The 10,239-nt window shown below is 38.4% G+C and overlaps 1 non-coding gene across 1 annotated transcript; it reads right to left on the bottom strand.

Moving 5' to 3' along the window:
- Nucleotides 1–3,306: 3,306 nt before the first annotated feature.
- Nucleotides 3,307–3,413, bottom strand: LOC129032186 (U6 spliceosomal RNA). Its single transcript, XR_008501213.1, has one exon. It is a non-coding gene; the product is annotated as a U6 spliceosomal RNA (small nuclear RNA).
- Between the last annotated feature and the right edge of the window lie 6,826 nt (nucleotides 3,414–10,239).

Consider the following 10,239-nt stretch of genomic DNA (forward strand, 5'->3'; position numbering starts at 1 on the left):
TGGATATTTATTGAGCGCCTACTGTGTACCAAATACCATTGGAATGTGGCATTTATTCATTGGTGGCATTCTAACAACCATGTGAGATACATGTTTTCATCTTGCAGATGAGGCTCTGAAAGATTAATTATCTTAGCCAGTGTTATATAGGTAATAACAGCGGAGCTGGGGTTGAATCCGAAGTCCCATTCCAAAAAGAAAATATTCTTCCTTCTGTTCAAGTAGCCACCAATGTTGACTCTTGAACAACTCTGAGATTATGGTATTCCAAAATTTTGCTGTTATAGTGTCCTTTCCTTTAGGAAGTATCAAAGCTTTTTGAAGGATCCTTTAATGACTGCTCTTTGACGTATCCTTTTTTTGCCAAAATAAAATATTGGGGAGCCCATATTAGTCTCCCATCTTTCCTTTTGATTCTACAGGACGATGAAGCACAGAACTCTGTACACAAGTGTATTCTGGTTTTCTCCATACAATGATCTAATTTAGTCCTACCAAGTATGATCACAGAACACCGTCCTCTACATGTCTAGACAAATGGGATGGGGAAGAGAGAGTCAAAATCTCTTTGGTTCATGAGCAATATATGAATGATTCACAAGCAGCTAAACAAAGACAGATTACCTTTCAACCCATTTACTACTACCCCAGTTACTTCCTATCTATTAATACATGTGAGAGGAGGACAGAGGTTACTGTATCAAGGAGTTATCTAAATGCTTTTCTTCATTTTTTGTCTGCTGGCCCAATGGATCTCAACTATATTCTTCAGACCCCAAGAGTTCTGGGGCAGCACCTTAGGACCCATTAAGTGGCAATGGTAGGAGGCAAAGGGAGAGTGCAGTTCAATACTATTAGCAATATTTTGGCTACTTCACATATGCAGGTTTCATTTTATGATTTCTTTTAAGAAAGACCTTTGCAATATATGAGCACATATGTATATATATAAATAAAGATAGATAGATAGACACTGAAAACCACTACCCTTGGCTTAATGCTTATCAATCCCCACATGCCAAAAAAAAGTCTACAAACCTAGTAATACGGTTTAGCAAATGATTTGTAATATTTCAAAATTACGGTCAATTTTAGTGCAATGAATTAACTTTTAAAATGGTGATTTGTGATTGAATGTTTCGTTAACCTGCTTTAGAGAAAATAAATGTATGATTTACATCTCAGGGTGCTCAGAATATCTGGCCAGCAATTACATAGGTTTTTATAATGACAAAAAAGAATAAAGAAATTAATTAATAGAGGCAAACCTTGTTTTATTGTATTTCTCTTTCCTGCACTTCACAGATGCAGCATTTTTTGCAAATTGATTTGTGGCAACCCTGCGCAAGCCAAGTCTATCGGTGCCACTTTTCCAACAGTATGTGCTCACTTTCATGTCTCTGTGTCACATTTTGGTAATTCTTGCAATATTTCAAACTTATTGATTATTATTATATCTGTTATGGCTATCTGTGATCAGTGATCTTGGCTGTTACTTTTGCAATTGTTTGGGGGCACCACAAACTGTGCCCACATAAGATGGCAAACATAATCAATCAATGTTGGGTGTGTTCTGGCTTCTCCATGGACTGATCATTTTCTTTCACTTCTCTCCTTCTCTTAAGGCCTCCCTTTTACCAGAGATACAATAATATTAAAATTAGCTCAGTTAGTAACACTACAATTACCTCTAAGTGTTCAAGTGAAAAAGAGTCACAGGTCTCTCACTTTTCATCAAAAGCTAGAAATGATTTTGGATTTTTGAGGAAGGCATATCAAAAGCTGAGACAGGCCAAAAGCTAGGCTTCTTGTACCAATTAGCCAAATTGGAATGCAAAGGAAAAGTTCTTTAAGGAAATTAAAAGTGCTACTCCAGTGAACACATGAATGATAAGAAGGCAAAACAGTTTTGCTGCTGTTATGGAGAAAGTCTAAATTGTCTAGATAGAAGATCAAACCAGCCACAACATCAGAGCAAAGCCCTAACTCTTCAATTCTACGAAGGCTGAGGAAGCTGCAGAAGAAAAGTCTGAGGCTAGCAGAGGTTGGTTCACGAGGTTGAAGGGAAAAAGCCATCTCCATAACATAAAAGTAAGGGGTAAAGCAGCAAATACCGATGGAGAAGCTGCAGCAAGTTATTCAGATCTCCTAAGATCGTTAACAAGGGTGGTTACAACAGATTTTCAATGTAGATGAAACAGCTTTAAATTAGAAGATGCCATGTAAGACGTTCATAGTTAGAGAGGAGAAGTCAATGTCTGGCTTCAAAGCTTCAAAGGACAGGCTGACTGCATATTTGAGTCAAATACAGCTGGTGACTTTAAGTTGAATCCAATGATCTTTTACCATTCCAAAAGATCATTGGATTCAACTTAAAGTCACCAGCTGCATTTAGGGCTCTTACGAATTATGCCAAATCTACTCAGCCCGTGCTCTACAAATGGAACAAAAAAGCCCGCATGACAACACATCTGTTTATAGCATGGTTTATTGAATATTTTCAGCCCACTGCTCAGACTGTTTAGACCTACTGCTGAGAAAAAAAAGATACATTTCAAAACATTACTAATCATTGACAATGTACCCCGGCACTCAAGAGGTGTCATGGAGATGTACAAGGAGATTAATGTTGTTTTCACGCCTGCTAACACCACAACTATTCTGCAGCTCAGGGATCGAGGAATAATTTTGACATTCAAGTTTTATTAATTAAGAAATACATTTCATAAGGCTCTAGCTGCCAAAGATAGTGATTCCTTTGATGGATCTGGGCAAAATATACTGAAAACCTCCTAGAAAGGATTCTAGATGCCATTAAGAACATTTGTGATTCATGGGAGGGGAGCAAATATCAACATTAACAGGAGTTTGGAAGAAGTTGATTCCAACCCTCATGGATGACTTTGAGTAGTTCAAGCCTTCAATAAAGAAAGTAACCACAGATGTGGTAGAAGGAGCAAGAGAAGTGGAACCTGAAGATATGACTGAATCGCTGCAATGTTATGACAAAACTCTAATGGATGAGGGGTTGTCTCTTATAGATGAGCATATGTCTCTTATGGTTTCTTGGGATGGAATCTGCTCCTGGTGAAGATGCTGTGAACATTGCTGAAATGACAACAAATGATTTAGAATACTCCCCAAACTTAGTCAATAAAGCAGCAGCAGGCTTTGAGAGGATTAACTCCAATTTTGAAAGAAGTTCTACTGTGGGTAAAATGCTATGAAGCAGTATTGTATGCTACATTCCTTTTGTGAAAGGACGAGTCAATCAATACAGTAAACTTTATTGTTGTCTTTTTTAAAAAAACTATGGAACGCTTCATGAATTTGCACGTCATCTTTGTGCAGGGACTATACTAATCTTCTCTGTATTTTTCCAGTTTTAGTATATGTGCCGCCAAAGCAAGTACTGTGTTGTCTTATTTTAAGAAATTGCCACAGCAAGGCCGGGCGTGGTGGCTCATACCTGTAATCCCAGCACTTTGGGAGGCCGAGGCAGGCAAATCACTTGAGGTCAGGAGTTCAAGACCAGCTTGGCCAACATGGTGAAAACCGGTTTCTACTAAAAATACAAAAATTAGCTGCATGTGGTGGTGTGTGCCTATAATCCCAGCTACTCAGGAGGCTGAGGCAGGAGAATCACCTGAACCCGGGAGGCGGTGGTTGTAATGAGCTGAGAGTGCAACACTGCACTCCAGCCTGGGCTACAGAGCAAGACTCCATCTCAGAAAAAAAAAGAAAAAAGAAAGAAATTGCCACAGCCAAACCACCCAACCTTTAGCAACCACTGCCCTGATTAGTCAGCAGCCAGCAACATTGAAGTAAGACCCTCCACCCTCCACCAGCAAGATATCATGACTCACTGAAGGCTCAGGGGATCATTGGCATTTCTTTTTTTAGCAATGAAGTACTTTTTAATTAATGTATGTATGTTGTTTTTTAGGCAAAATGGCATTGCACACTTAATAGACTATAGTATAGTGTGAACACAACTTTTATATGCACTGGGAAAGCAAGAAATTTTTGTGACTTGCTTTATTGCAGTGGTCTGAAACCAAACTTGCCATATATCTGAGGTATATCTGTATTTTAAACAAAGAGGTTAGTTTGAAAGAACAAACTGATTCAAAGCATGGAACCTATATTGAAAGAAAGGTCATTACAAAGTTGTCAGATTTTTCCCCATCAGGCTTTTTGCCTTCTCAGCACTCTAATTTTGACAACCTCTCTTGATCCTCACTAAACTCCAAAAGTTACATAGAGCATGGAGTACCGTTAGATGCAAAAATCAGCATCCAGAGTCTTGACTAGGTCTTCTGACATGTGACAGAGCCAGGAATCCTGGACCTGTGCTCCATCCACTAATACTTGTCTAAGGGCTGATAGAAATTCCCGCCTTTGCAGAAACAAATAAGTATCTAACAGTGCCACTTAGCTATAAAATTGGATTAAAGGTTAATATTAATGAATCCATACTAACAGTGCTGACAGTAACTATACTACTTGACAGATATTTAATATGAGTATCACAAGCCATATGTGAAGAATACTGTTAAAATAATTATATTAGGATTTCATAGCATCCACCATCAGGATTTCTTCTCTGACAACAAAAAAGAAAACCTTTTCTACCCTGAGCCAGGTAAATGCCACTGAAAGTCTTGCTGTCTGGACTTGACTTCTATTTGTGACACTCATGATTTGAGAGTTCAAAAGCATTTTTAAAGTATTTCTCTTTTAGAGAAAAGGAAGGAAACTCATATTTTTGAATGTCTTACTATGTGCTAACCTAATTTAATCTTCATGAACTCTAATATGCAGGGGATACCAGTGAGTTTTGAATTTAAGGTTATTTTTCTGTTGTTTTTGTGCTGGTGGTCATTCTAGCATGGTTGATCAGTTGTGTCATTCTGAAGCAGCCATTGCCAAAGAGGTCTTTTGATTGCTGAAACAGTAGTACAACCTCCCACTGCTGTCTTGACTGTGAGGACACTCACCCATCTAATTCCAAAGCAACTTTTTCATACACCATTTCACCTCTCTTTGCAACCACGTGATGACATAGACAATGTCCAAATCCCTGTTTCCTGAGAGACTGGCTAGGGCAATCATTGAGGGCTATAAGAACACAGTAAGAATTGATGAAATTAAGAATACATCCAGAACCAAGAGTTAAGTAGACCAGAAAGCTAGAAAAGGAAATACAAATGAACCACCCAGTCAAGTGGTGTCTCCTAGCAGAAATCAGAAACAAAGACAGTGGACCAGGATGATGATAACAGCAAAGCTGTCCCTTTTGACATAAGGGACATGCTGACATGCAGAGTAAAAGGAACATAATTAAAACTTAAGTAGATCCTCCACCCCATCCCCAATGCTCATTTCCCTAGCTTGGACCCCACTCCATTCCCTGCTCTTTTCCTTTTAAGGATATGACATTGAAACTAGGATTGTTTTGCCTGAATGTGGTTCTGGGTCAGAAGTGAAGAATAAATATCAAACCATTACACAACTTTTCCCTGAGGATCAGAAATAAGGTGAGTGCCTCCATTGCATTAATTTCTTGTTAATGTTTTTAAGAAGAGAGTTCAATGGTTTATTTTTAAGGTCATGAAAGAGCATGAAACTCTTGGCTACTTTCTGCTGTTACCATATGGCCAAATTATATCATTTGTATTTTACACTTCACAATATGGTCCCCACTGAAAGAGATATGTCAGGGACCCATGGACTGGAGGAGTTAGAAGTTTCAACAAAATTAGTATAAGGCAAGCCCTTAGCCTCCTCCTTTCTGCCAATGTAAGGTGTGCCTCTAGTACTCCCTGGAAAGAAGAAATTCCAGAGAAATTGACTGGCTTTACTATTTCTCCAGCTTGGATAGCTGTATTTATTCCAGTCCCCTGGTTTGTTTTCTCATCTTGTAAATTGCACAGCTTCACATATTTTGCTAAATGTCCATGGCTTTCGTCTGCATTCTGCTGGCTTCATTAAAAAGTATTTCCACCTTGAGCTCTGATCCAGGGAAAACCATGGTGGTTTTACATTAGTCATGGCTGGTTTTCTTCTAAGCTAGCTAACAACACAACTTGCCAGCACACGGATTCATTTCTTTCCAAAGACCACCTGTCTGGTCCACATAATAAATTTTTGCTTCTCCCATTTGTATGACTGTGACCCAATTTCTTGTGAAATAATGACTTTATTCTTAACACATTTAAGACACAGATACCCTCTCCCTGCCCTGGGTTTTATTATACAGCTTTGTATACCAAACATTTTAGAATGCACTAACAATGTCCTTCTTATTCTTTTGTCTGAAAAAAGGCATTAGTCTCAACAATTAGCTATTTTGTACTTCTCAAGACCAAAGTTAGAGAAGCTACATTATTTAAACAACAAGGGGCAAGGTCATAGATAACAGCCACCAATTGAACCCCCATTATGCAAACATAAAAAATGAGGGTCAGAGCAGTCAAGTGACCTTATTAAGCTGAACAACTGCCAAAGAAAAGAACTGGGCCTAGAACCCAGATCTTCTAACACGTAATGCAGTCTTCTACCCATGACAGTACACAGCCTCACATTTACTTCGTAAAATTCCTTTGTAAAACAATGGTTTTATATACAACAGTTTAACAGAGTGAAGAGAGTGAAAGCCACAAAACAAGTTTTTTGGAGATATTTAAGCCCCTGCAGGCGGGGTGCAGTGGCTCACACCTGTAATCCCAGCACTTTGGGAGGCCACGGCAGGTGGATCACTTGAGGTCAGGAGTTCAAGACCAGCCTGATCAACATAGTAAAACCCCGTCTCTGCCAAAAATACAAAATTAGTTGGGCATGGTGGTGCATGCTCTATAATCCCAGCTACTTGGGAGCCTAAGGCAGGAGGATCGCTTGAACCTGGGAGGCAGAGGTTGCAGTGAGCTGAGATCACGCCATTGCACTCCAGCCTGGGCAACAAGAGTGAAACTCTATCTCAAAAAAAAAAAAAAAAAAAAGATAAAAAATTAAAAAAAAATGCAAAGACCAGATGCCTTTGCCTCATCCTCTTCAATAGCATAACATGATTCTATGAACTCTCTTTGAGAAATCAAAGAATATTCTATTTCTTTAATATATTCAAAGATATTCTATTTACAGTTTAGAAAAATGGGATCTCACTGGGCCTGGAATCAAGGGGCAAGGGGCCCTCTTTTCAGCTGCAGGGTCAAATTCCCCATCAAATCAGCTTAAGCCCAACACTAGCTCTTGGGCATAGTTTCACGTATGTCACCTCTCAGTTCGAAGGAGTCACCTTCAACTCAGGAACTGATACAATTCTCCTAGTGGAAGTGGCTTAGAATATTTCCTCTTCCATCCTAGAGGCAGCAAGATGATGGAAACTTATGACCAAGAATACAATGAGCATTCAAGGTATCTGATTTTCTCAGCCCCAGGCATGGATTAAACTTTTATAGGTCACTAGTAGCAATATGGTGACTATAAATGTCTAATTTTGACCTGTAAGAACATGAATCTTTCAACATTTCAGCCACTTCATTATTCTCCTTGGGATGATAAGACAACTTTCACCTGGCTTGGAGAAGTTTTTATTATTTTTCCGGGAAATGTAGGCAACCCATGATCAATACCATAAGAACGAGAGCCACTGAGAAACAATAATTAACAAAGAAAGAATAAAGGTTTTGGACTAGCACTAAGAATTTAAGACAAAAGCCAAGACAGTTTTATTTTCCTAAAAAAAGAAATAGTCAGTTCATAGGATCTTAGAAGCCGATTGGCCATTTCCCCCTTCCTAATAGCTCCAATGATCAGAAATCATTGCATCATTGCTATGACTAATTCCATAACTGTTCTCAAATAATGCCAATTGACCATTGATCCGTGACTGTGGCCTAATTCTTAACTGACTGACAGCCAAAGAAAGCTCATTGGTCATAAACACACACACTAAAATGCTGGAAAAATCTCTTGACATGCACTGCTTTTTTTGGTGGCCTAAATTTACAGTTTCTTTTTTTTTTTTTTTTTTTAATTCAAAGGCCATGAATGCAGATAGCTTTTCAGTTGTCCTTGTGTTTCTTGACTGAAAGAACTCTTTAAGTGCTCTCGAAATAGTTAGATGAATAGCAGAAACAATTGTATCTTTTCAACCCCGATCACATCAGTTCTAAGAATTTGACGAGTAAAAAGCACTGGGCAGGTTTTAAGTCAATAGTGGCCTTCCAATTTCTAAAGTTCTTTCAGAGTACAAACACATTGCTTATACTCCTCTGGCACGGTTTTGCTCATTTGCAGGAAAACCATATTTTGTACCACATCCTCACATATTGATATGTTGAGGAAATACACAGCAAACACCACTTCCCATCCATCTGGTAAGCTTGTTAGAAAGATGAACAACCAGCGTTCAGATGTTTTTCACTCAGGTTTGAAATTCTATGCTCAGCATAATTTGCTTTTACTTTCAAGACAAATTTTAATCCAATAAGAAGAAATTCTGCTTCTTTTTTGAGAGCAAATGATACCAGTAAAGTAAAAAGGCCAGCCATGTTGGACATTGCCAAGATACATCTACAGTTGGATTTCTGTTAGGACCTAGAATCATATGCAACAATTTTGGAAAAATACAATTTTCTCCATTTTCTTAAAAGTAAGTGCAGCAGTTATTATTCATATAGTGATAAAGTAAAACAAAGTCCCAAAATAAATAATCAAAATGAGGGTAAGACACTTAATCTATCATTTCCAACAAACTGTTTTCCAAAGATCTTTTACACTCATCTATCAGTACCCAGAATTACATAAGCTCTTCTTAGGTTGCAAATATTCCAAAAGCTTGAATCAAAACAATAAAAGTCAATTGAATAAGCAAAAACCTGGCAGTCTTAGTGCCCACTGGAAATGGAGCCAAATGCTCTTATATAAAAAGCAGTGAGAACAGAAGGTGCATGCATTGCTAGATTTGTCTCCCCCAATATTTCTGCATCCTCTTCTATTTGGAACTCAACTCTTCAGCGGAACTTTTCCTTTCTCTCCTGCTTTTGACACACTCTTCACATCATAAAGGTAGAACTTGTGGTTTTGCAAATTACATGTCAGTGGGAGAGAAACTAGCAATAAAGAAGACACACATTTGAGAATTTCTAAGTTATACCAAACACAAACCCTTGGGGTCCTATGCAACATAATATTTTTTTAATATCAGCGTTGGTTTCTTTGTGTGATTATAAGATGAATATATTATAGATGTTTTATTTTTTTATATTGACATGAAGAATCTCAGTAGAATGAACTCAGCCGCACTTGCTATTTTACAAAATCAGATATATCAAACTTTGTCAAGGGGCAATAGGTCCTGGAAGTACCAACATGACTCCGCAGGAGCCAGAATGAGGTTCTGATGAAGAAGTAAAGAATACAAAAATAAAGAGTTCCAAAAAGGAAAGAATTTCAAAAAATGACTATAGAGCAGTGCTTCCCAAACTGTAAGATACATGCAGACCACTCAGGAATCCTGTGATAACACAGACTCTGGCTCTGCAGGCCTGGGGTAGGGCCCACCGTTCTGCACACCAAGGCAGCTCCCATGGGATGCTCATGCTGCTACTCTATGGGCCACATTTTGAAGAGCAAGTTTCTAGCAGCCCATCCCCCAGGAACCAAGAAATCCAAAACATGAAACTATTTAACAATAATTGTTTATGAAGTAAATGTTATAGAATAAACCTACTAAGCATTAGCACTGTGAAGAAACAGTTGAAGCGTAAGAAGGAAAAACAGGAGAGTTTACACACAAAATGTAAACTGTTACAAATCAACATACATTTATTATGGACCTATTATGTATAAAGCAATGTTGTAGGAACAATAAAGAGTAAAAATATAAAAATGGATAGTTCCTACCTTCAAATTGCTTAGGCCTAGTACCCTAGCTCATAGACTCTCACCTTTCTTCAAATACAGCCCATCTCATTTGGAGAAACTCCTTTTATCTGGTTACTGCTGGCCATGTCCTCCAGTTCTGAGATCTTGTTACTAATTATCCCTCCCTTTCCTGTATTGCTCATCTGTCCACTCAGCCTTCTCTTCTGGCTATTTACTCTTCCTAACATAATTTTATCTACCCTCTATGTCCACAGCTTCAATGACCAGTGGCTCCCAGTTCTCCACCTAAGGCAGAGACTTGCCTACTAAGATAATGTTCTTATTTCTGGGTGCCTACTGGACATCTCC

The sequence above is a fragment of the Pongo pygmaeus genome, chromosome 11 (genome assembly GCF_028885625.2).
Source record: "Pongo pygmaeus isolate AG05252 chromosome 11, NHGRI_mPonPyg2-v2.0_pri, whole genome shotgun sequence".
NCBI classification, from domain to species: domain Eukaryota; kingdom Metazoa; phylum Chordata; class Mammalia; order Primates; family Hominidae; genus Pongo; species Pongo pygmaeus.